This window comes from Protopterus annectens, chromosome 9.part0 (genome assembly GCF_019279795.1).
Source record: "Protopterus annectens isolate FY-2018-M chromosome 9.part0, PAN1.0, whole genome shotgun sequence".
Classification (NCBI taxonomy): Eukaryota; Metazoa; Chordata; order Ceratodontiformes; family Protopteridae; genus Protopterus; species Protopterus annectens.
In genome coordinates, this window is record NC_056743.1 from 41,210,147 (window position 1) to 41,236,798 (window position 26,652).

Genomic DNA, 26,652 nt, shown 5'->3' on the forward strand with positions numbered 1-26,652 from the left:
TTTATTTCAGTGCTGAGGTTCAAGTCTCTCGAGCGTGTAGCTCGATGAGATTTGGATTTTCTGAGGTGCAGCATGTCCATTAATTCCGGGTTGGACATGGCTTTATACATCAGGTTTACGTTTATGTATACAGTACAATGAGGGGATGGGCTATGTATAAAGCACAATGAGGGGAGGGGTTGTGTATACAGCATGATGACAGGAGGAGTTTTGTAAACAGTACAATGAGGGGAGGGGATGTGTATACAGCTTGATGACAGGAGGGGTTATGTAAACAGTACAATGAGGTGAGGCGATGTGTATACAGCATGATGACAGGAGGGGTTGTGTATGTAGTACAATGAGGGGGGTTTTGTATATGGTATGATGAAGAGAGGGTTTGTGTATACAGTATTATGAGGGGAGGGGTTGTGTATACAGCATGATGAGGGGAGGGGTTGTGTATACAGCATGATGACAGCAGGAGTTGTGTATATAGTATGATGAGGGGAGGGGTTGTGTATACAGGGAGGGGTTGTGTATACAGTACAATGAGGGGAGGGGTTGTGTATACAGGGAGGGATTGTGTATACAGTACAATAAGGGAAGGGGTTGTGTATACAGTATAAGGGGAGGGGTTGTCTATACAGTAAGATGAGGGGTTGGCATACAGTATGATAAGGGGAGGGGTTGTGTCTACAGTACGATGAGGGGAGGGGTTATGTATACAGTATAATGAGGGAAGGGGTTGTGTATACAGTACGATGAGGGGGGTTGTGTATACAGTATGATGAGGAGAGGGTTTGTGTATACAGTATTATGAGGGGAGGGGTTGTGTATGTGGTATGATAAGGGAGGTTGTGTATACAGCATGATGAGGGGAGGGGCTGTGTATAAAGCATGATGACAGGAGGGGTTGTGTATACAGTATGATGAGGGGAGGGGTTGTGTATACAGGGAAGGGCTGTGATGAAGGGAGAGGTTGTGTATACTGTAATAAGGGGAGAGGTTGTGTATACAGTATAAGGGAAGGGGTTGTCTATACAGTAAGATGAGGGGTTGGCATACAGTATGATAAGGGGAGGGGTTGTGTTTACAGTACAATGAGAGGAGGGGCTATGTATACAGTATGATGAGGGGAGGGGTTGTGTATACAGTACGATGAGGGGGGTTGTGTATACAGTATGATGAGGAGAGTGTTTGTGTATACAGTATCATGAGGGGAGGGGTTGTGCATACGGTAAGATAAGGGGAGGGGCTGTGTATACAGTTAGATGGGAGGAGTGACTGTGTATACAGTACGATGAGGGGAGGGGCTGTGTATACAGTAAGATGAGCGGTTGGGCATACTGTATGGCAAGAGGAGGGGTTGTTCCTACAGTACAATGAGGGGAGGGGCTGTGTATACAGCATGATGATGGGAGGGGTTGGGCAGTCAATATGATGAGGGGAGGGATTATGCTTATGGTACGATGAGAGGAGGGGTTATGTATACAGTATAATGAGGGGAGAGGTTGTATATACTGTATGGTAAGGGGAGGGATTGTGTATACAGTATAATGGCAGGGGTTGTGTATGCAGTTCACTGAGGGGAGTGGTTGTGTATACAGTAAGATGAGGGGTTGGGCATACAGTATGATAAGGGGAGGGGTTGTGTCTACAGTAAAATGAGGGGTGAGGTTTTGTATATATTATGATGAGGGAAGGGGTTGTGTAGACAGTACAATGAGGGGGATTTTGTATACAGTATGATAAGAAGAGGGGTTGTGTATACAGTGTTAAGGTGAGGGGTTGTGTATGTGGTATGACAAGGTGAGGGGTTGTGTATAAGGTACAATGAGGGGAGGGGTTATGTATACAGTACGATGAGGGGAGGTGTTTGGCATACACTAAGATGAGGAGAGTGGTTGTTTATACCGTATGATATATGGGAGGGTTTGTGTATACAGTATGATGAGAGGAAGGGCTGTGTATACGGGATGATAAGGGGAGGGGGTGTGAGTATATGGCATGATAAGGGAAGGGCTGTGTATACAGTATGATGAGGGAAGGGGCTGTGTATACAGTATGATGAGGGGAGGGGCTATGTATACAGCATGATGAGGGAAGGGGTTGTCTTTACAGTTCAATGAGGGGAGGGGTTGTGTATACCATATGATGAGGGGAGGGGCTGTGTAAACAGTATGATGACAGGAGGGGCTGTGTAAACAGTATGATGAGGGGAGGAGTTGTGTATACAGTATGATAAGGGGAGGAGCAGTGTATATAGTATGATGAGGTGAGGAGTTGTGTATATGATATGATGAGGGGAGGGGGCTGTCTATACAGTACAGTGAGAGGAGGGGCTGTGTATATGGTATGATAAGGGGAAGGGTGTGTATACAGTATGATGACGGGAGGAGTTGTGTACAGTTGATGAGGGAAGGGGCTGTGTATACAGTATGATGAGGGTAAAGGCTGTGTATACAGTATGATGAGGAGAGGGGTTGTGTATACAGTATGATGAGGGGAGGGGCTGTGTATACAGCATGATGAGGGGAGGGCTGTGTATACAGTATGATGAGGAGAGGGGTTGTGTATACAGTATGATGAGGGGAGGGGCTGTGTATACAGCATGATGAGGGGAGGGGCAGTGTATACAGTGCAATAAGGGGAGGGGTTGTGTATACAGTACGATGAGTGGAGGAGTTGTGTATACAGTGCAATAAGGGGAGGGGTTGTGTATACAGTACGATGAGTGGAGGAGTTGTGTGTACAGTACAATGAGTGGAGGGGTTGTGTATACAGTAAGAAGAGTGTTTGGGCATACAGTGTGATAAGTATGTGTATGTGTTTACAGTACGATGAAGGTAGGGGCTGTGTATGCAGTATGATGGGGAGGGGATGTGTATATTGTACGAATAGGGGGGGTTTGTGTATACAGTATGATGAGGAGAGGAGTGGTTTGTACAGTATTATGAGGGGAGGGGTTCTATACATGTATGATGAGGGAAGGGAGGGGATTGTGTACGCAGTAAGATTAGGGGAGTGACTGTGTATACAGTACGATGAGGGGAAGGGCTGCATCTACTATACGATGAGGGGAGGGGTTGTATATGATGAGGAGAGGAGTGGTGTGTACAGTATTATGAGGGGAGGGATTTCTATACATGGTACGATAAGGGGATGGGTTGTGTACGCAGTAAGATTAGGGGAGTGACTGTGTATACAGTACAATGAAGGGAGGGGTTGTGTATACAGTATGATGAGAGGAGGGATTGGGCAGACAGTTTGATGAGGAGAGGGGTTGTTTATATGGTGCGATGAGGGGAGGGGTTGTGTATATAGTACGATGATGGGAGGGGTTGTGTATACGGTATGATAAGGGGAGGGGTTGTGTATACAGCATGATGAGGGGAGGGGTTGTGTATACAGCATGATGATAGCAGGAGTTGTGTATATAGTATGATGAGGGGAGGGGTTGTGTATACAGGGAGGGGTTGTGTATACAGTACAATGAGGGGAGGGGTTCTCTATACAGGGAGGGATTGTGTATACAGTACAATAAGGGAAGGGGTTGTGTATACAGTATAAGGGGAGGGGTTGTCTATACAGTAAGATGAGGGGTTGGCATACAGTATGATAAGGGGAGGGGTTGTGTCTGCAGTACGATGAGGGGGGTTGTGTATACAGTATGATGAGGAGAGGGTTTGTGTATACAATATTATGAGGGGAGGGGTTGTGTATATGGTATGATAAGGGGGGTTGTGTATACAGCATGATGAGGGGAGGGGCTGTGTATAAAGCATGATGACAGGAGGGGTTGTGTATACAGTATGATGAGGGGAGGGGCAGTGTATACAGGAAGGAGGGGTGTGATGAAGGAGAGGTTGTGTATACTGTAATAAGGGAGAGGTTTGTAATGAGTGGAGGGGTTGTGTATACAGTAAGAAGAGTGTTTGGGCATACAGTGTGATAAGTATGTGTATGTGTTTACAGTATAATGAGGGTAGGGGCTGTGTATGCAGTATGATGGGGAGGGGATGTGTATATTGTATGAATAGGGGGGGTTGTGTATACAGTATGATGAGGAGAGGAGTGGTGTGTACAGTATTATGAGGGGAGGGGTTCTATACATGGTCTGATAAGGGGATGGGTTGTGTACGCAGTAAGATTAGGGGAGTGACTGTGTATACAGTACGATGAGGGGAGGGGCTGCATCTACTATACGATGAGGGGAGGGGTTGTGTATACATGGAGGGGCTGTGTATACAGTACAATGAAGGGAGGGGTTGTGTATACAGTATGATGAGAGGAGGGGTTGGGCAGACAGTTTGATGAGGAGAGGGGTTGTTTATATGGTGCGATGAGGGGAGGGGTTGTGTATATAGTACGATGATGGGAGGGGTTGTGTATATAGTACGATGAGAGGAGGGGTTGTGTATACAGTATGATGAGGGGAGGGGCAGTGTATACATTACGATGAGGGAGGGCAGTGTATACAATACAATGAGAGGAGAGGTTAAGTATACAGTATGATGAGGGGAGGGGTTGGGCATACAGTATGATGAGGAGAGAGGCTCTATATACAGTATGATGAGGGAGGGGCATTGTATACAGTATGATTAGGGAGGGGCAGTGTATATGGTATGATGAGGGGAAAGGTTGTGTATACAGTAGGATGAGGGGAGGGGTTGTTTATACTGTATGATAAGGGGAGGGGTTGTGTAGACAGTATAAGGCTAGGGGTTGTGAATACAGTAGAATGAGGGGAGGGGATGTTTATACAGTACAATAAGGGTGGTTATATATGCAGTATGTCAATGGGAGGGGCTGTGTATGCAGAATGTTGATGGGAGGGGTTGTGTATATAGTATAATGGGAAGGGGTTGTGTATACGGTAAGCTGAGGGAAGGGGTTGTGTATATAGTACAATAAGAGGAGGGGTTGTATATACAGTATGATGAGGGGAGGGGCAGTGTATACTGTACGATGAGAGGAGGGATTGTGTATACAGTATGATGAGGGGAGGGGTTGTGTATATAGTATGATAAGAAGAGGGGCTCTATATACAGTATGATGAGGGGAGGGGCAGTGTATACTGTACGATGAGAGGAGGGGTTGTGTATACAGTATGATGAGGGGAGGGGTTAGGCATACAGTTTGATGAGGAGAGGGGCTGTGTATACAGTATGATGAGGGGAGGGGCAGTGTATACAGTATGATGGGAGGAGGGGTTGTGTATACAGTATGATAAGGGGAGGGGTTGTGTATACGGTAAGATGAGGGGAGGGGTTATGTATATAGTACCATGAGAGGAGGGGTTGTGTATACAGTATGATGAGAGGAGGGGTTGTGTATACTGTATAAGGGGAGGGGTTGTGGATACAATATAAAGGGAGTGGTTGTGCCTACAGTACAATGAGGGGAAGGGCTGTGTATACAGTTTGATGATGGGAAGGGTTGGGCAGTCAGTATGATGAGGGTAGGGGTTATGGATATGGTACGATGAGAGGCGGGTTATGTATACAGTATGATGAGGGGAGAGGTTGTGTATACTGTATGATAAGGGGAGGGGTTGTGTATACAGTATAATGGCAGGGGTTGTGTATACAGTACACTGAGGGGAGTGGTTGTGTATACAGTAAGATGAGGGGTTGGGCATACAGTATGATAAGGGGAGGAGTTGTGTCTACAGTACAATGAGGGGTGAGGTTGTGTATATATTATGATGAGGGGAGGGGTTGTGTAGACAGTACGATGAGGAGGATTGTGTATACAGTATGATGAGCAGAGGGGTTCTGTATACAGTATTGGGGTGAGGGATTGTGTATATGGTATGATAAGGGGAGGGGTTGTGTATACAGTAAGATGAGGGGAGTGACTGTGTATACAGCACGATGAGAGGAGGGGCTGCATCTACAGTACAATGAGGGCAGGGGTTGCCTATACATGGAGGGGCTGTGTATACAGTACAATGAGGGGATGGGTTGTGTATACAGTATGATGAGGTGAGAGGCAGTGTATACAGTATGTTGAGTGGAGGGGCATTGTATACAGTATGATGAGGGAGAGGTTGTGTATACAGTATGATAAGGGGAGGGGCTGTGTATACAGTATAAGGGGAAGGTTGTGTATACAGTAGAATGAGGGGAGGGGTTATGTATACAGTATGATAGGGGAGTTGTATATCCAGTATGACAAGGGGAGGGGCTGTGTATACAGCATGATGAAGGGAGGGGTTGTGTATATTGTATGATGAGGTGAGGGGTTGTGTATATGGTATGATAAGGGGAGGGGTTGTGTATAAGGTACAATGAGGGGAGGAGTTATGTATACAGTACGATTAGGGGAGGTGTTGGGCATACACTAAGATGAGGAGAGTGGTTGTTTATACCGTATGATAAGGGGAGGGGGTGTGTGTATATACAGCATGATAAGGGGAAGGTCTGTGTATACAGTATGATGAGGGAAGGGGCTGTGTATACAGTATGATGAGGGGAGGGGCTATGTATACAGCATGATGAGGGGAGGGGTTGTCTTTACAGTGCAATGAGGGGAGGGGTTGTGTATACCATATGATGAGGGGAGGGGCTGTGTAAACAGTATGATGAGGGGAGGGGTTGTGTATACAGTATAAGGGCAGGGGCAGTGTATACAGTATGATGAGGGGGAGGAGTTGTGTATATAATATGATGAGGGGAGGGGCTGTCTATACAGTACAGTGAGAGGAGGGGCTGTGTATATGGTATGATAAGGGGAGGGGTGTGTATACAGTATGATGACAGGAGGGGTTGTGTACAGTTGATGAGGGAAGGGGCTGTGTATACAGCATGATGAGGGAAGGGGCTGTGTATACAGCATGATGAGGGTAAAGGCTGTGTATACAGTATGATGAGGGGAGGGGTTGTTTATACAGTATAATGAGGGGAGGGGCTGTGTATACAGCATGATGAGGGGAGGGGCTGTGTATACAGTGCAATGAGGGGAGGGGTTGTGTATACAGTATGATGAGTGGAGGGGTTGTGTATAGAGTACGATGAGTGGAGGGGTTGTGTATACAGGGAGGAGTTGTGTGCACAGTACAATGAGTGGAGGGGTTGTGTATACAGTAAGATGAGGGTTTGGGCATACAGTGTGATAAGGGGAGAGTATGTGTTTACAGTACAATGAGGGGGGGGGCTGTGTATGCAGTATGATGTGGGGAGGGGAGGGGATGTGTATACAGTACGAAGAGGGGGGTTGTGTATACAGTATGATGAGGAGAGGAGTGGTTTGTACAGTATTATGAGGGGAGGGGTTCTATACATGGTACGATAAGGGGATGGGTTGTGTACGCAGTAAGATTAGGGGAGTGACTGTGTATACAGTACGATGAGGGGAGGGGCTGCATCTACGATACGATGAGGGGAGGGGTTGTGTATACAGTATGATGAAGGGAGGGGTTGGGCAGACAGTTTGATGAGGAGAGGGTTTGTTTATACGGTGCGATGAGTGGAGGGGTTGTGTATATAGTACGATGATGGAGGGGTTGTGTATATAGTACAATGATGGGAGGGGTTGTGTATACAGTATGATGAGGGGAGGGGCAGTGTATACAGTATGATGAGAGGAGAGGTTGTGTATACAGTATGATGAGGGGAGGGGCTGGGCATACAGTATGATAAGGGGAGGGGTTGTGTATACAGTATGATGAGGGAGGGGCAGTGTATACAGTATGATGAGGGGAGAGGTTGTGTATACAGTACGGTGAGAGGAGGGGTTGGGCATACAGTATGATGAGGGGAGGGTTAGTGTATACAGTATAAGGGGAGGGGGTGTGTATACAGTATGATGAGGGGAGGGGCTGTGTATACTGTATGATAAGGGGGTGTATACAGTATGATGAAGGGAAGGGCTGTGTATACAGCATGATGAGGGGAGGGGTTGTGTATACAGTGCAATGAGGGGAGGGGTTGTGTATATGGTATGATGAGGGGAGTGGCAGTGTGCACAATATGATGAGGGGAGGACTTGTGTATATGGTATGATGAGGGGAGGGGCTGTGTATACAGTACAGTGAGGGGAGGGGATGTGTATACAGTATGATAAGGGGAGGGTGTGTGTATACAGTATGATGAGGGGAGGGGTTGTGTACAGTATGATGCAGGAAGGGGCTGTGTATATAGTATGATGAGGGGAGGGGTTGTGTATATGATATGAGGAGGAGAGGGACTGTGTATACAGTATGATGCAGGGAGGGGTTGTGTATATGGTATGATAAGGGGAGGGACAGTGTATACAGTATGATGAGGGGAGGGGCAGTGTTTACGGTATGATGAAGGGAGAGGTTATGTATACAGTATGATGAGGGGAGGGGTTGTGTATGCTGTATGATAAGGGGAGGGGTTACGTATACAGTATAAGGCTAGGGGTTGTGTATACAATAGAATGAGGGGCGGTGTTGTGTATACAGTACGATAAGTGTGGTTATATATGCAGTATGACAATGGGAGGGGCTATGTATGCAGCATGATGAAGGGAGGGGTTGTGTATATGGTATGATAAGGGGAGGGGTTGTCTATAAGGTACAATGAGGGGAGGCATGTATATACTACGATAACGGGAGGGGGTTATGTATACAGTACAATGAGGGGAGGAGTTGGGCAAACAATATGATGAGGGGAGCGGTTGTGTATACAGTATAAGGGGAGGGGTTGTGTATACTGTATAAGGGGAGGGTGTTTGTATACAGTATGATGAGGGGAGGGGTTGTGTACAGTATGATGTGGGAAGGAGCTGTGTATATAGTATGATGAGGGGAGGGGTTGTGTATATGGTATGATGAGGGCAGGGACTGTGTAAACATGTATGATGAGGGGAGGGGTTGTGTATATGGTATGATAAGGGGAGGGGCAGTGTATACAGTATGATGAGAGGAGGAGTTGTGTATATGGTATGATGAGGGGAGGGACTGTGTATACAGTACAATGAGGGGAGCAGTTGCGCATACAGTATGATGAGGGGAGGGGTTGTGCATAAATTATGATGAGGGAAGGGGTTGTGTATACGGTATGATAAGGGGAGGGGCTGTGTATACAGTACAATGAAGGGAGGGGCTGTGTATACAGTATGATGATGGGAGGGGTTGTGTATGCAGTATGATAAGAGGAGGGGTTGTCTACCAAGGTGATATGACACATTTTAGCTTTTAGTTTCAGCCCATTTTTAGCACTCGAAGGGTTTACCAAAGGAAAATTCATTCTGGAGAGTATAACAACAATCGCCCAATATGCAGTCATTTGCAAACTTGGATAGCTAGACTTATTGACTCTCTGCTTGGAGATCTGAGACATAAATATCAAAAAGAAGAGGTCCCAGCTCAAAGCACTGTGGAATACAACTGGTCACTTTCCTACTTTCTGATGAGGTAGCAACTTGCACTGTGTGGGTTCTGTTTTTCAGCCAGTCTATCAATCTTACTACATACAGGTCCATTTTTAAAGCATTTAGTTTTTGTATAATGCCAATATGGGGAATGGTGTCACAGGCCTTAAACACGTCAAGATATGCTGAGTGCACTGCGTGGTCACCATCTACAGCCCCTGTGATATTTTGAAAAAAATTACCAGGTTAAACAGATAGAACCTATTCTTCACAAAGCCAAACTACTGGGGTCAAGTCCAACAAGACCCTCGACATTACAGTTTATGAGGTCAGTTATAAAACATGATATGGCTTTGCAGATGAGGCCTGTGACGCTGTTAGGTCTGTAATTATCCAGGTGAGTTGTAAGGCTACCCTTATGGAGGGACATCACCACTCCTGTGTTCTACTTATCAGGGACAAAACCAGTAACAAAACTTAGGTGAAACAGTTTGTGGAGTGCAGCTGCAAAGGTATGTTTAACATTATTAATTAAGCAACCAGGTGTTTTGTCAAGGCCCATACCGGAAGTATTCTGGGCTTCTTTAGCACTTTCAGTAAATGATCTTTACAAATAATTGGGGGAGTAAGAGATTCAGGTATTTTAGACCTTTGAATGAAAGTCTCAGGCAAGAAATTAGCATTAAATGTCTTTATAAATATATTGCAATGTTTATTGGGTCAGAATAGGAGGCATCATTCTGAATAATTTCTGAGTAAAGTAGGGTATTGTATTTTAATTTTATAACACAACTAAAACGTATTGATAATTATCTTTGAATTCAGAGACTGGGCTAAGTTCATAAGCTCCATTAGTAGGCTTAATAGCATTTTTTAGTTTTATTTTTTGCTTTTGAAATTATCCAAGAGAAGACGTGTTTTAGAGCTACTAAATAATGTAAGAATTTTCTTTCTTTTGTTCTATAGTTTATTTATGATGGTGGACCACCATGTTGGCTTGTTTTTTAATTTCCTGTGACACTTAGTTCTGGCAGGGATTGCTAGCTCTATGTATTTTTAAAAATGGGTGTAGAATTCCTTAGTGAAGCTTGCTGCTGCTGTGTTAAGGTCTGGGAAGGCACAGTCATAAGTGAATTTTAATAATTTGTGGTTGAGGTTAGCAAGTGTGTAGTCCTTAAATTCAGTGGGGTTTGCTGAAGAAGCTTTTGGGAGTTTAAAGGAGAAGGTAACAAGTTTATGGTTAGACTTCATTGGGGAAGGAGATACCAGACTAGTGCAAAAAGCATCCATATTTGTAAGAATCGGGTCAAGAATGTTGTGCCCTTCAGTAGGCTTATTTACTAATTGCTCAAGGGAATTTCTGATTATTAAGTCTAGAATTTTTGAGCATGTCCTACAGTGAAGGTGCAGGTGTCTCAGTTTATTGTAATTTCTGGGTATGTCCTACATTTAAGGTGTAGGTGTTCCAGTTTATTGGAATTTTTGGGCATGTCCTACATTGGAGGTACAGGTGTCCCAGTTTACTGGAAGAACATTTTTATTAGTAGGATGATCATTTAGAGCACTGAGGAATAGTACATGGTCATCATGAGACAAAGATGGTGTTTTTAAGAAGGTACTTGGTAAAAATGAATCCTTTCTAGAGGGATCAGTGGTTCAGTTTTATTGTACCTAGTTCCTAGTCCCTAGGGATGTGCTTGAAGGTAATACATTCCATGAGAAGTATGGAGACTCCACCACTGTTGCCATTAGGTCTAAAGGCATGAAAAGTGCAAATCCTTGGCACAGAGGGAGAACTCTCTTCACATTTAAACTAGGTTTCAGTAACCATGCATGCGTGGATATTTTTCAAATGCAAAAGTACCTCAAGATCAGGTAATTCATTATTTAGACATCTGGCATTGAGGAAAGCCACTTTAATGTGATCTGATATGGGGCTGAAATGTTAGTTACATTGGAATGTCCATCAACTGGACACTGCTCACAAAAACCACTGAGGCAGAAAAGACTTTAGCCAGTATGTGAAAGTCTTGAAATAAAAGGTGCGTGCTATCCTTAACAAAGCGAAAGTCTTGAAATAAAAGGTGCGTGCTATCCTTAACAAAGCGAAAGTCTTGAAATAAAAGGTGCGTGCTATCCTTAACAAAGCGAAAGTCTTGAAATAAAAGGTGCATGCTGTCCTTAACAAAGCGTGTTGGACTGTCGAGCATCTTCTTCCACGCTATCACGTACAGGATCTCCCTGGAATGACACTGGCTGTTTAACCACTTATTGAACTTAATTTCTTTTCTTTGTATCTAGGAATCATTCAAAGTGAATGAAGGATTCCACTTAGGACTAATGTCTTACATGCATTTGTAACATGCATGAAAAGATCTGCCATTTCTCTCTGCATATCCCTTAGGATTTTACCTCTCAAGTTGTCCACTTCAACATGCACTGCAACTATGCTGTAGTGTATTTGTCAACAGTTATGGTCCTTAGGGTCCTTGTAATGTCAGAGAAGCTGGTGCCTAAAAGACAACACACTGTAAACTTCTGATAGTCCACCTTTCTGAGTGATGAGTCAGTCTGCCTGACAATAGCATCATCATGAAAACATTTCAGTTTCTGCTGTGGTTCAAAGTGATCAATTTAAAATGGTTTTGCTCAGAGAGACTCTTTATGGGAGAGTATTCAGGAGGTGGATGAGTGCTCTGACTTTTGCTGAGACTTAATCTTTTGATTTCTAGGAGGCACTGGGAGTGATTGTTTTACAGACTCAGCATAAGACATTTTGGTGTGATTAGAGTAGGATTGTTGTGGTTATCTAAGCCCTGTGGGACACCACTAGTAATAGGCCTCTTGGTGGAGATGGATTCCCCTAACCTAATTTTATGTGTCCTATCTGTAAGCCATTTGGCTATCCAGTGAGTGACATAAGCATTTATGTCTAAAATTGTGAATTTGTCTATAATACACGAGTGAAGTATTGTGTCAAATGCCTTTGCCATTTCAAGGTAGGCAGCATGTACCATTTTGTCCTTGGCCATGGCTTTTGTGATGTTCTTGAAGAAGTCCACCAAGTTTAGTAGACCTGCTCTTGATGAAACCAAACTTGGATGGGTCCAGTGTTTGAAGATTTCTTATATCTTTATTAATCAGGTCCACAATAATTCTTTCCATGACCTTGCATATAAGACTAGTCAAACTTATGGGTCTGTAGGTCCCTGGGTGTGTTGATGGTCTGTCTTTGTGTAGAGGGATGACAGCTGCAGTCCCCCATTCCCTAGGGATGAAGCCTGTCTAGAGGCTGTGTTTACATAGAGAATCTGCAAACTCCAAAACTGCACCAGTGCTGAAGGAATGAATGCTGATATCAGTGGGCTCCAATGGTTCACTGCATTCATTCCTTCAATACAGTTGTAATTTCTGAGTTTGTTTGTTTTAGGATTCTGTGCACCAACAGCTGTTGTGTGAAGTTTGTTGAACAGAGGTTCTACTAAGCCTGACTGGTCACGTTCAAGCTATTTAGGAGGCATCCTGAGATATTATCAGAACCCACTGATGCAGTATTTCTAGTTCTGGAGAGTTCAGTGAGGACCTGTTCTTCAGTGATAGTTTGGAGAGAAGTGGTAGTGGGAAGTCCCCAGGGGGGAACTGGAGGTGCTGGAGGGTGCAATTGGAACTAAATTTATCAGCCAGCAAATCTGCTTTATCGCCCAGTTCAGTATAGGAAGTTCCATTTACAATTAGTTCAGTACACTCCTGGGTGCTCCCCTTTAAGGCTGTGTACATAACTGAAAAATGCATTATTGTTATTCTTAGTCTGGGAGGCTATTTTTGCCTCAATGTTGGCTTTGGTGGATTTGAATTGATTAGTTTCCTGACTTGCTTGCTGAGACTGATGAGGGAGATTTTTGTCTACTGGGTATAGCCCTTCCTATCTTTTGGACAGGATTTTCTTTCTTTTGTTGTACAACCTATTTATACTGGGGGTCCACCAAGGGGACTTATTTTTGGAGTTTGTCCTGAGTTGATTTCAGTTTGGTGCTGCTGTTTCTATGCAGTTATTTACAAGCTTGTGCAGGGTTTCCATTAAGTCTTCCACATAGTAGAAATAGGGTCTATGTTCGGCTACCGAAAAATAAAAAAGTTGAACGGCTAAATACCGAACAACGAAATCTGGGAAAAGAATTCATTGAATGGCCATAGTTGGCCAACAACCAGGAAGTAATGCATACATAAGGTAAGTGAAAGGAAACCTTATAAATTTGTCCTATTCCCCACTGTAATACAATCTTGGAGTTGGTATATATGCATGGGGGCGAAGCCCCCCCAGGTTGGTTGTGTTTGCGATGTTGGCTAAACTATAGCCATTCAATGAATTTTTTTTCGCAGATGATGTTGTTTGGTAATTACTCCTTTCGCTGTTTTGATTTCAAAATTTAGCCATTTGACGTTTTCATTTTTCAGTAGCCGAATATAGACCCACTAAAATATATCAAGGGCATCCATGGATATGAAAATTTAAGTTATTATGAAAGACTAAAATATCTGAACTTGCACAGTGTCTCTTACAGATATCTAAGAGGAGATTTTATTCAGGTATATTGGGCATTTAGAGACAACTACCTCTGGGAATGTTTGGGGTTATGAAAAAGTAGTAGAGAATCATCAGATAACCTTGTAGAAGGTTCTATAGGAATGAGACGTGTACTAATTGGTTCTCTGACAGAGTAGCTGATGCATGGAACAGACTACCAAGTTACATTAAAGCAAGTACTAGTTTAGATATTTTTAAGAACATTCTGGACATTTATTATGGGAACAGGTGTTTTGGTATATTGGCAGGCAGGTAGGGCATTAAAGCCCATGCTTGAAATATATGTATGTATGTATGTTCTCTGAATTTGGGGGTGGGCTTGGAATTTTACTATGCCTTCACTTAATAAGAGATAGCTAGCCTTGGAAAAGTTCTTAAAAGTTCTGGAGTTTGCTGGGAGTTCAGTCTTTATACTTATTTCAAGAGTTACTGCTTTGTAATCTGATCTGACCAGTGAGAACATTAAACAAGGGAGGGTGCAAGATTGCTTCATATTTGTGAGAACCAAGTCCAGAATATTTGTACCTCTAGTAGGGGTGCAGACTAGGTGTTTCAGGGTGTTTGCATTGACAAAATCCAGGAATCTTTGAGCCTGCATGTTAGTGGGTGGGTATGTATCCCAGTTTATGGTGGGATAGTTGAAATCAGCCAGGGATATGGTGTTGGGCTGAACTGTGAGTGACTCCAGTACATTCAAGTATGTGGTATGGCTATCCTGGGTCATAGACAGGGACCTATAACTAGGAAAGATATGGTATTTTGCTTTACCTAAAGTTAGTTGGACATGAAGTAGCTCAAACATGTCATACTGTTTGACCAATCTTGAGGTGTGCTTACTTTTTATGTAAACTGATACACCTCCACCTCTTGTCCCTGCTTGTGCAGTAGCTCATCTAAATGTGAGGAAGGCATTATAGCCTTGCATTGCCAGGTTGCACTCAGCAGCTTTAAACCCTGTCATTAATGGCACAGAGGGTGAGAAGTGCTTCCAGAGAGTGGAGCTTCTTGTTGACACTCCTAGCATTGAGCAGTAAAACCTTTAGTTTATCTTGCATAGAATTTACTATGTTGGAAGGTTTATCAGGTTGGCACTGCATAAGAATGCACTACAGAGATGGATAATGTTCTGGCCAATATATAAAATCCTAGTGGGGACAGGTGCAGACCATCCCTGGCAAAGCAGTGTGGTCTGCCAATCATGTCTTCCCCGGCTGACAAATATTGGACCCTCTTAGAATGAATGGCACTAATAACTAAGCCAATTGTTAAAATTAATCATGTTCTGTTTATATTTTTATTTTTATTTTATTTATTTAATATTTGTTAACCAGGAAAGTCCGACTTGGAACAAAGCCAATTTTCAGCAGAGGCCCAGGGAAAAATGTTCCATTGTGGTATCATCCTTGGAAAAGGTAGAATGGCGCTCAACGCTAGACTCATACCAGCCTGGGACACATATTCTGAAAGTTCTATCATGTCTTTCTTCATATAGTCCAGGGAGATGCATCTCAGATCAATAATACCTTGACTATGATAGTCATACTGGTACTTGTGGTTCATATTCCTAAGTGCATGTGTGAATTGGCAGATCCTTGTTCCTGATAGGCAAATGACCATGATTGTCTCCTTGCTCAACCTAGTGAGGGAGACATCAGTGTGTCTCACAAAAGAGACTCCAGTGACCAATATATTGCATTGTGTGGCAATTTCCCTTAAGGGCTTAGAGAATGAGAAATTTTGAGATGTGGCTGTGTGTGTCCTGGGGAGAGTTGTCTTTGTAGAGTGTTTGGGAGGTTGCTGAGGGCAGCATATGTGAGGCCTTTGAGATTTGGATAGATTGCATTTAAAAGCCTCAGCATATGTTAGTTTATATATCTTATCCATAGTAGGTGTAGTGTGTGTGTTAATGGCAACCTGTTTGGAGATATCAGTATCTGTATGCAAGAGTTTTGCCTCCAGCGACATAATGTAATTACATCTCTTGGATACTGTGTCAGTCTTCTTAAGAAAAAGGTGGTTGTCAGTAAACATGAGACAATTGCTACACATTCTCAGATGCCCATTTCCACAAGGCTATCTGCAGAGACAGTAGGAAAGTGCACATCCATGGCTGCGGATTCTCTTTTTTATGATCTACGAGGAGTGGTGCAATCGGGGTTTAGAGCTGCTGGAAGGAGAGGTCTAGGACTGATCTACAATCATTCTTGGGGTAATGCTCCTCAGTGGGCAAACTAGCTGCTCTACCCTTAATTGGAAACTTGAGAAAAGAGCAAACAAAGTTTTATATGGACAATTACAACTCTAGATGCCTGCTTTTTATACAGGCACTGAAAACCACTACTGCTCAGTTCAGCACATGTTATAGGAGATGAGTTAGAAAGGAATTCAATCAGTAAACAGTAAGAAGCAGTATAAATGTATATATGAGACTCAGATCCTACAGCAATTTACAATTCTCTCACTATTGTAATTGATACTACAAAACCTAGGTTCCCAGACCAAGTAAAATACAAACAGTAAAAAGCAGTATAAATGTATATATGAGGCTCAGATCCTGCAGCAACTTACAATTCTGTCTCTATTGTAATTGATACTACAAAACCTAGATTCCCAGACCAAGTAAAATACAAACAGTAAAAAGCAGTATAAATGTATATATGAGGCTCAGATCCTGCAGCAACTTACAATTCTCTCTCTGTTGTAATTGATACTACAAAACCTAGGTTCCCAGACCAAGTAAAATACAAACAGTAAAAAGCAGTATAAATGTATATATGAGGCTCAGATCCTGCAGCAACTTACAAGTCTCCTACTACTGGGAGGGATACTAAAGACTAAGGTCCCACACCAAGTTAATAATGCAAACAGTTGATTTTTGATTAAAACAAGGAAAATGCAGAAAAGAACAATACACAGTTGAGATTAACACTCTAAATGGGAGTGCTTATCAGTTCGAGCTATCAGTGTCTACTAGAAATAGCACTGGAAGGGGCTTGAAAACTCTAATTTACAGTAGCAAAAATGGCTAAAAAGGCATCAAGTTTAAAAGCACAGCAAGACTCAAGTGGGAGGGTGGGGAAAAAAATCCAAAAATTAATGCAGTCAAACAGCAGTTTTAAACTCAGAGCTGTTGTAGCTGAACAGGAATGTAGGAGAATATGTTAAATAAAAAATGGTTTGTTAGCTTCTCCCACTAATTAGCTAGATCTAATTCCTATTAAATAAATGAACGCAAAAGGAATGTTTCTAAATTACCCTAGCCGACAACTTTAATGACTTCAAGAAAAAAAAACTGAAGTAAAACAGTTTAAAATACAACAAATTGTAATATAATGATACCAAAATCAAAAAGTAATGGACATATCCAAACACTAAATGTAGAAAATACAAAAACCAATGCAATCAACCAGTAGTTTTAAACTCAGAGCTCTTGTAGCTGAAGAGGAATGTAGGTGAATACTTTAAATGAGAAAACAATTTCTCAGTTTCTCACACTAATTAGCTATATCTAATCCCCATTCAATCAATGAATGCCAAAGGAATGTTTCCTAACTGACTCAAGGAACTTCCCAGTTTGACCTTCTAGTGTTCACTAGAATGAACAGATAGGATGAACCCCCCATCTATCTATATAATCTATATAATAATATATAATCTATAGCCGAGTCAGGTAACTCAAGAGTCACCAAGTTTAAAAAAGTAACACAGATTGGCTTGGTGGACACAATGTATTCTAGCTGTTTGAAAGACAGTGGGTCAGCAAATGCATTTAAATGGCTTAAGAGGACAGACTTGACAAAATGATACTTACATACGTACTGACAACAGCCAATAAAAAAGGAAAGGGAGGGAATTATGTGACAAATTGGCATGAAGGGCAGAAAACAAGATTTATAGTGTTTCCGAACACAAGAATGGGATGGTAGTGTGACAAAATTTGTAGACATGTAGCTCTGTTGCTATCTGATTTTAAACTGCCTTAAAGCAAATACAAGTCCTACACTAGTGGACTCGCACTCACCACATTAGAAACAAACTAGGGGTTAAATATCAACAGTTATACCATTTAAATGGCAAAATGTAATATGCATTTACTGGAATTACTAATATAGACTTAAAGTGTTGAGCTAAAACAGATATAAAATGTTTAAATGAATTAAAAGCAGATAAAGAAATGAAAAATTATCACATATCACTGTTATTGTGTGTACTGAAATTATCTCAAACCAGCAGTACTTTAAAAGAACACAGCAATAACTGATTGGGGGAATGGGAAAATTCTTAGACACTTAGCTCTGTTGTTGACTGGCCTGAAACTGATTTAAAGCAAATAAAAATCCTGAACTACCTTGACTCTCAGTTCCACCATAAGAAACAAACTATGGTTTAATACCAATAGGTAGACACCTTAAATGGCAAAATGCAGTATAGCTATTTATATGAATTACTAATAAGTTCATAGGTGTTTACTAGGCTAATGACCACAGTGGCCTTTTTAAGCCTAGTCATGTATCCCAAATCTCTGACAAGTTCTGATACCCTTGATGAGTCTAAGCAGGGGTTTGGGAGATGAAACAGTTACACAAAGGGGCCTTGAAGATGAACCATTTACAGGTTACCTGTGTCCATTACAGACATAGGTGCCAAACCAGGGATGAATTTCCTGTTCCCCATCCAGTTGTCCAAGTTGCACTTGAATTGGGTTAGGGAGGAACTCTGGTTCACATGGATGGAGAGCCTGTTCCAGAGACAGGGTAGTCTCTGGGATATGTACCTGTCTCTCTAGCAGGTCCTATTTATATCACAGGCAAGTTTTAAGTCTTTTGAATGGGTAATTCTGGTGCTGTATGTCTTGCGGATATGCAGGAGGTCCATCAGAGTGGGGTCTGACAGTGCCCTGTATGCCAGGCATAGATCTCCCCTCAAAAGCCTGTAGGAGACAGAATACAGGGATAGGCCCTTGAGGTGGTATACATAGGACATTTTACTTATACCCTGTATTCTTTTAGTGAGGAACCCCTGTGGACGATCCAATTATAGATTCATAGATGTTTACTATGCTAATGACCACAAGGGCCTTTTTAAGCCTAGCCATGCATCCCAAATCTCTGACACATTCTGATACCCTTGATAAGTGTAAGCATGGGCTTAGGAAATGAACCATTTACAGGTTACCTGTGTCCATTAGAGACATAGGTGCCAAACCAGGGATGAATTTCCTGTTCCCCATCCAATTGTCCAGGTTTCACTTGAATTGGGTTAGGGAGGAGCTCTGATTCACATGGATGTGGAGCCTGTTCCATAGATGGGGTAGTCTCTGGGTTCATACCTATCTCTTCAGCAGGTCCTATCTATATCACAGGTAAGGTTTAAGTCTTTAGAATGGGTAATTCTGCTACTGTTTGTTTTGTGGATATGCAGGAGGTCCATCAGAGTGGGGTCTGACAATGTCCTGTATGCCAGGCATAGATCTCCACTCAAAAGCCTGTAGGAGACAGAATACTGGGATAGAGCCTTGAGGCGGTCTGCATAGGACATATTACTTATGCCGTGTATTATTACTTATACCCTGTATTCTTTTAGTGAGGAACCTCTGTGGACATTCCAGTTGTAAGATATGCCTGGTTGGGTACATATCAAAGGGTGCATTGTACTCAATGATAGTTCTGATGGATGCCGAATACAGTGGAACAATGACTTCCTTATACTTAGATGCCATACGTTTGTTTATAAGTTGTGCAATATAGAATGATTTCCTTACCACTATAGACACATGATGATCAAAGGCAAACATTGCAATTAGTACAATGCCCCCTTTGGTATGTACCTAACCAGACATATCCAACAATTTTAATTCCAAAACTCCATACTATAAAAAATAAAATTATACATAAATAAAACCTTCTGGAGTGGGGGGGGCTTCATCTCCCACCCCCCCTACCTAAATATAACAACTCCAAGATCGCATTATGGTGGAGTAAATGGCAAGGTTTGTCAGTGGCAGCCAAGTGGTTAGTTTCCCGGAGGCGTATTTTGCCTTTCCGAAAGTTCGCTATTACGGGTTTTCGATGATGTCATCTTGCTGTTCTGGGAGTCAACATTTTGTAACTATGACTATTCAACTGAAAACATACTTAGCATGCAGCAGTAAACTTCTCATCCCTTGAAACTCTCATTCATTGAAAATGCATCCTGACAGTGGCAGATTAAATGTACCTTGAGCTCTGGGATGTTTTCAAACAATGGACCCCCTGCATACATTTATAGGAATATCCACAAATATATGTGTTCTTTGATTCACTTTCCTGATTGTTTTAAATTATATCCTTGTTTAATACAGCAACATTTGTTAAGAGTGTGTTTTAAATTTGAAGTTTTAAACATTTTTTCCAGTAAGCAGTGAAACAAAATGTACGAACCAATAATGACAAAAGCACCCTTTTCAGAACATTTCAACCATAAAAGGCCACTGTTGCCATTTTAATTCAATATCTGTACTCAACATTTACGGCCACTTTGTTGACTGTGTACACGTCATGTCTAACTGTGATAAAAATACCCAAGTAAAGTATTCCAATTTGCTTTACCCAAATGCGCACTAGTCCTGCAAAGACAGACTAATGACATTATCAGCTTAGCAGAGCCAGTCATTTTTATCCACAGACACCCCCAAACCCAGAAATTATAGCTACATTGTTGACTGCATCCCACTCAGATGTCTGTGTCAAAAAAATAAAAACAGTAATAATGACCGAACTTACAGGTTTCCAATTTGTTTCACACAAACACACAGTAGCCAGTGTTCCAACTTAATTCACATACACTCACATGCACACTAGAGACTTTCATGCACAAAGACCCCCACCCTCACCAGCAGTTATAGCCACTTTGTTGATTGTGTACAGCCCTTACAGGTGTAAAGAAATAAGTTATGTGTACTTTGTTGTTAGATTTGGATGGACTACATGAAACTGCATAAAGATCACTAGTATCAGACCATAAGATACAGCCAGGTGTAGCACAAGTTATATAGAAGAGTATCTATGAGAGCATAGGAAATACTAACCACCTGATGATATATGCTAATTCAATATGTACAATATTTGTATAAGTAAGTAAGTTATCTAACTAATGCCACATCAAAGAGGATTATCACTAATGCAGATATTGCTGCTGGCAAACAACTTTGCATTTCAGGGACTCATCTCCAAATGCAGCGCCTGCTGCTCTAGAAGAACAAATTGCCTAAGTTACATAAACAAAACTGCTGTTCTGGTGATATTGCCAATAGCATTTCCTGAATTTCATCAGCTGTGCAATAGAGAATGACTGGCAAACAATGAGAACAGGTTCATAGTTAATATGCATGTAGTCCTGGAGTCCAGCAAGGTGCCTATCCCAAATAACCAATAGTTGCAAAGCACTGTCTGATAAGTGAGCTGCTCAAAGTCACACAGTAGGTAAATGAAGGGCAAAGATTCAAACCCTGCACGCTTGCCACAGGAAGCAGCTCATTAACAAGTTGGAGCTGTAGTCCTTACGCTACCTGCCAGAGTAACAAAAGACAGTATCACAGTAATATGCAACAATGACTATATGATGGATGCTGAAGGTCAGACAGTTATCATCATCAATCCAACTAACACAGACTATATGACCTGACAAAAGTCAATTCCTTTACAGTTGCTGGAGGCTATAAAGAAGATACTGCAAAAATATATTATTAAAAAGCAGCATGCTTAGACTACTAAAATGCTACAGGTTTAGGCTATATTACACAATTCAGGCTTATTAATGAAGCAAATCATTCTTTAGAGTATTGAATAAAGCAAAACAATTAAAGGTAGTATAAATACTGCAGCAGCTTTTGTTTGACAACTCACAAGTCATACAAAACTCAGAAATGTTGTTATGTATAACATATTATATTTTAGGGGGCGCTAACATGTTTCCAGAATACATATATCTCATTTTTGACCTCCTTAGGTCATCTCTATCATCAAGAGTAGCTATCCAATCTGACATCACTCACTACAGGTCTAACCTAATTGAATGGCTAATAAGGCTGTACTGTTATAGCATACAAATCAAAAGCCAACATAGCCAGAATGTGGATAAATGGGGCCCTATGTCAGATAATGAATAAGGTCCCAGACAGCCATACCAATATACCATTATAAGGCTGTATCTCCCCAATTACCATAAACACCATTCATTCTTGTCAGTGTGCATACTATTGTCTTCTTTACTTTTACAATCAGACATAATTAGTATTTCATTTAAAACATGTATTTCAAATTTTACAGAAAAACACTGACATCTATTTTCTAAATAAAACAAAACACTCTTTCATTGAAAACAGACTTAGCACATGACACATCTCTTCCACTGAAACTCGCATTTAGTGGAAAGGCATCCGACAACATATTAAACTACAAGTGTTATGCTGGGACTCATACTCAAATAGCATATAGCAAAGTACTAATTAGTGTCTATATGAAGACTGGAGAAATTCAAAGGAGAAATGTGTAAGGCATTTGTTAACAGCCTGGGACAGCCCACGGGACACAAGTGTCCTTTTACAGAAACAGCCCAGGAGTACTATCTGGTTCAGTAACTTGTCAGAGTCATTTAGAAGCCAAATGAAGGCTGAGGGACTCAAACCTTGTACTACAGGAAGAAGCTTCTTAACAGCTCATAGTCTTACTCACCTGTATTAAGTGCTAGACAAACAGTTACAGCCCAAACTACAACCCTATGTAAGTCTGTGACTGACACTGACAGACTGTAATCCTCAGTGATTAAAAAGTTTATTTATTTGACATTTGATTACCTGGAAAGTCTGCCAGGGTCAGAAACCCATTTTCAGAGAAGGCCTGAGGAGAAAATCTCCAATTCAGAGAATTAGAAAAATAACATTTTAAATAACTAACAACAAAAACAAAGCCATTATATAGATGAAACCAAAAAAGCTGTATACAATACATTTTTACATGAGAAGATTGTCAAGCATATATAACATGAAGATTATCAGGCATATGTAACATGAAGATTATCTGGCATGTCTAACATGAAGATTATCTGGCATGTCTAACATGAAGATTATCAGACATGTCTACCATGAAGATTATCAGGCATGTCTACCATGAAGATTATCTGGCATGTCTACCATGAAGATTATCTGGCATGTCTAACATGAAGATTATCAGGCATGTCTAACATGAAGCTTATCAAGCATGTCTAACATGAAGATTATCTGGCATGTCTAACATGAAGATTATCTGTCATGTCTACCATGAAGATTATCTGGCATGTCTAACATGAAGCTTATCAGGCATGTCTAACATGAAGCTTATCAAGCATATCTAATATGAAGATTATCTGGCATGTCTAACATGAAGATTATCTGGCATGTCTAACATGAAGATTATCTGGCATGTCTAACATGAAGATTATCTGGCATGTCTAACATGAAGATTATCAGGCATGTCTACCATGAAAATTATCTGGCATGTCTACCATGAAGATTATTTGGTTTATCTAACATGAAGATTATCAGGCATATCTAACATGAAGATTATCTGGCATATCTAACATAAAGATTATCAGGCATGTCTAACATGAAGATTATCAGGCATATCTAACATGAAGATTATCTGGCAAGTCTAACATGAAGATTATCTGGCATGTCTAACATGAAGATTATCTGGCATGTCTAACATGAAGATTATCAGGCATGTCTACCATGAAGATTATCTGGCATGTCTACCATGAAGATTATCTGGCATGTCTAACATGAAAATTATCAGGCATGTCTAACATGAAGCTTATCAAGCATGTCTAACATGAAGCTTATCTGTCTAACATGAAGATTATCAGGCATGTCTAACATGAAGATTATCTAGCATGTCTACCATGAAGATTATCAGGCATGTCTAACATGAAGCTTATCAAGCATGTCTAACATGAAGCTTATCAAGCATGTCTAACACGAAGATTATCTGGCATGTCTAACATGAAGATTATCTGGCATGTCTAACATGAAGATTATTTGGTTTATCTAACATGAAGATTATCAGGCATATCTAACATGAAGATTATCTGACATATCTAACATGAAGATTATCAGGCATGTCTAACATGAAGATTATCTGGCATGTCTAACATGAAGATTATCAGGCATGTCTAACATGAAGATTATCAAGCATGTCTAACATGAAGATTATTTGGCATGTCTAACATGAAGCTGATCAGGCATGTAACATGAAAATTATCAGGCATGTCTAACATGAAGATTATCAAGCATGTCTAACATGATTATCTGGCATATCTAACATGAAGATTATCAGGCATGTCTAACATGAAGGTTATCTAGCATGTCTAACATGAAGATTATCAGGCATGTCTAACATGAAGATTATCTGGTTTATCTAACATGAAGATCAAACATGAAGAATATCAGGCTTCTTTAGCACTTTCAGTAAATGAAAGATTATCAAGCATGTCTAATATGAACAAATAAATCCAAACCAGCCCAGAAGTTAAAAATGTTGAAACACAGGTGCCCAGTAGGAAGGTAGCTGGAATAAAGAAGCTGAACCACGACAAAGTAAAATCGTCTTTTTTAATACAAAATGGTGAGCACTTTCACAATGGTAACCATTGCTTCATCAGACAGTTCATTCAAACAGCAACAGCACTTAAATACTTTAATTCATTACTAAAACAACCAAATCCTACCACTCAATGTTAATTCAGCACTCAGCAATCAATTAATTACTATGGTTACGTTTTGCCTTTAGTTAATTGCTGAAGTCAGAAAAACACTGTTTAAAAACCACATGCACAAAATGTAAAATCAAGAACATGTGGATGAATATAAATAAAATACATAAAAAGTCAGTGAATAAATACACATACTCATGTTCCCCATTTAGTAACTGCTTGTGTGTGTGGGTATAAGCATAAAAATATATGTACATTTATATAAAAATATAAGCAGTACACACTCAACAACTTAATACATATATTCTGCCGAATAAATACACATGCTGTCCACCTAGTAAATACATATGCTTTAAACATACATCTCAACAAAACTTATCTTTAGTGATATCTATGCTAGAAGCAGCTCAAGAAATACTGTCATATTAACCCAAAGCCCTGCATGTGTTTATGAGTCTTCTCTTGTTAAGATAGTATTGTTATTATTTATTTTATTTTAAACTTCTAGATTTTAGCACTGGCTTCAATGGAATACTATCATTCAAACCCAAACCTCTGTGTGCTAAATGCAAAATCCATTTTACTTCCATATTTTTAGTAGTATTGACTATGTCCCCCATCCTGTTGCTGACATTCTGAATGTGTAAAACCTGAAATAAAAATATATGGTCATCCCCCTTATCCAATGTATGCTTAGCCACAGCACTATACAGTTGCCCTTTTCTAGTGCAGTAAAGGTGATCCCTTATCCGTTCCCTAAGGTGACGATTAGTTCTGCCAACATAGAAATGGAAATATGTTGTGCAGTGAGCTACATACACTACATTCTTAGTATTGCAATCAGCAGAATTCCTTAGGTCCCATAGACGCCCTGTTACAGGGTGCTTGAAAAACCTTGATTCATCTATATAAATGCACTGTACGCATTTTCCACATCTATGGGTACCATTCACTGTGCTATCCATCAGAGTAGGTATCCTTGGATAACAAAGCTGCTGTTTCAGATTTTTCTTATTTCTAAATGCAAAATGTGGTTGTCCACCCACTATGTTGGTAGTATCCTCATCTACTAACAACATATGCCAGTTTTGTCATATGATGGTTTCAAACCTTTTAACATCTCTTTTATATGGTAAAACCATCGGAATGTATGATAATACACTATTCCTGATACCTACCCTGTCGCTACCTGCTCTATCAGAATAGTAGGGTTTAGCTTTACCTTCCTTTCTTTGTGTACATTATAGTACACCTTATCAATTTCATGTTCACTATACCCCCTATTAATAAAACCTGTTCTTAGCTTAGTTAACTCATTTCTATACACTTCCTCTTGAAAACATAGGTGAGATGTTCTCATTGCCTGACCTCTGATTATGTTAGGAAAAATCTTAGGGTTATGCATACTGTTTCTGTGTAGAAAAGATGGTCTGAAGCATTGTTTCCTATGTAATTTCATAAACCATTGGTCATTTTCTCTACATATGGTAACATCCAGGAAATCTAAACTCATTTCAGAACAGTTCATCGTAAACTTTAAAAAGTCACTAGTAGTATTTAGGTGTGCTTTCAGGGATTTAAGTTGCTCACCATCGCCTTTCCAAAAAATAAAAAGATCTACAAAATGCCTATAAAAGGCTATTTGGGGATTACCTAACAGATGTTCATATTCCCAGTTAGCCATAACCAGGTTTGCATATGGTTTGGCACAACTTGTGCCCATGGCAACCCCTGACAACTGCTTATAGCATATGCCATTGAACATAAATATGTTGTGCTCTAGTACCAATTCTAGTAACATACAGAGAAAGTCTATCTTAGTATTGGAGAACTTTCCCTGCCTTGTCAACACTGATTTCACCATGCTTATCCCCTGGTCATTGGGTATACTTGTAAATAAAGACACTACATCTAGTGTGGCCAGCATCCCTGTATCTGCTGTTCCCATTTGCTTCACTGCCCATTTGCTTCACTGCTGCATAAAGGTCCACTAAAAACTGTTCTGTGTCTTTCAAGAC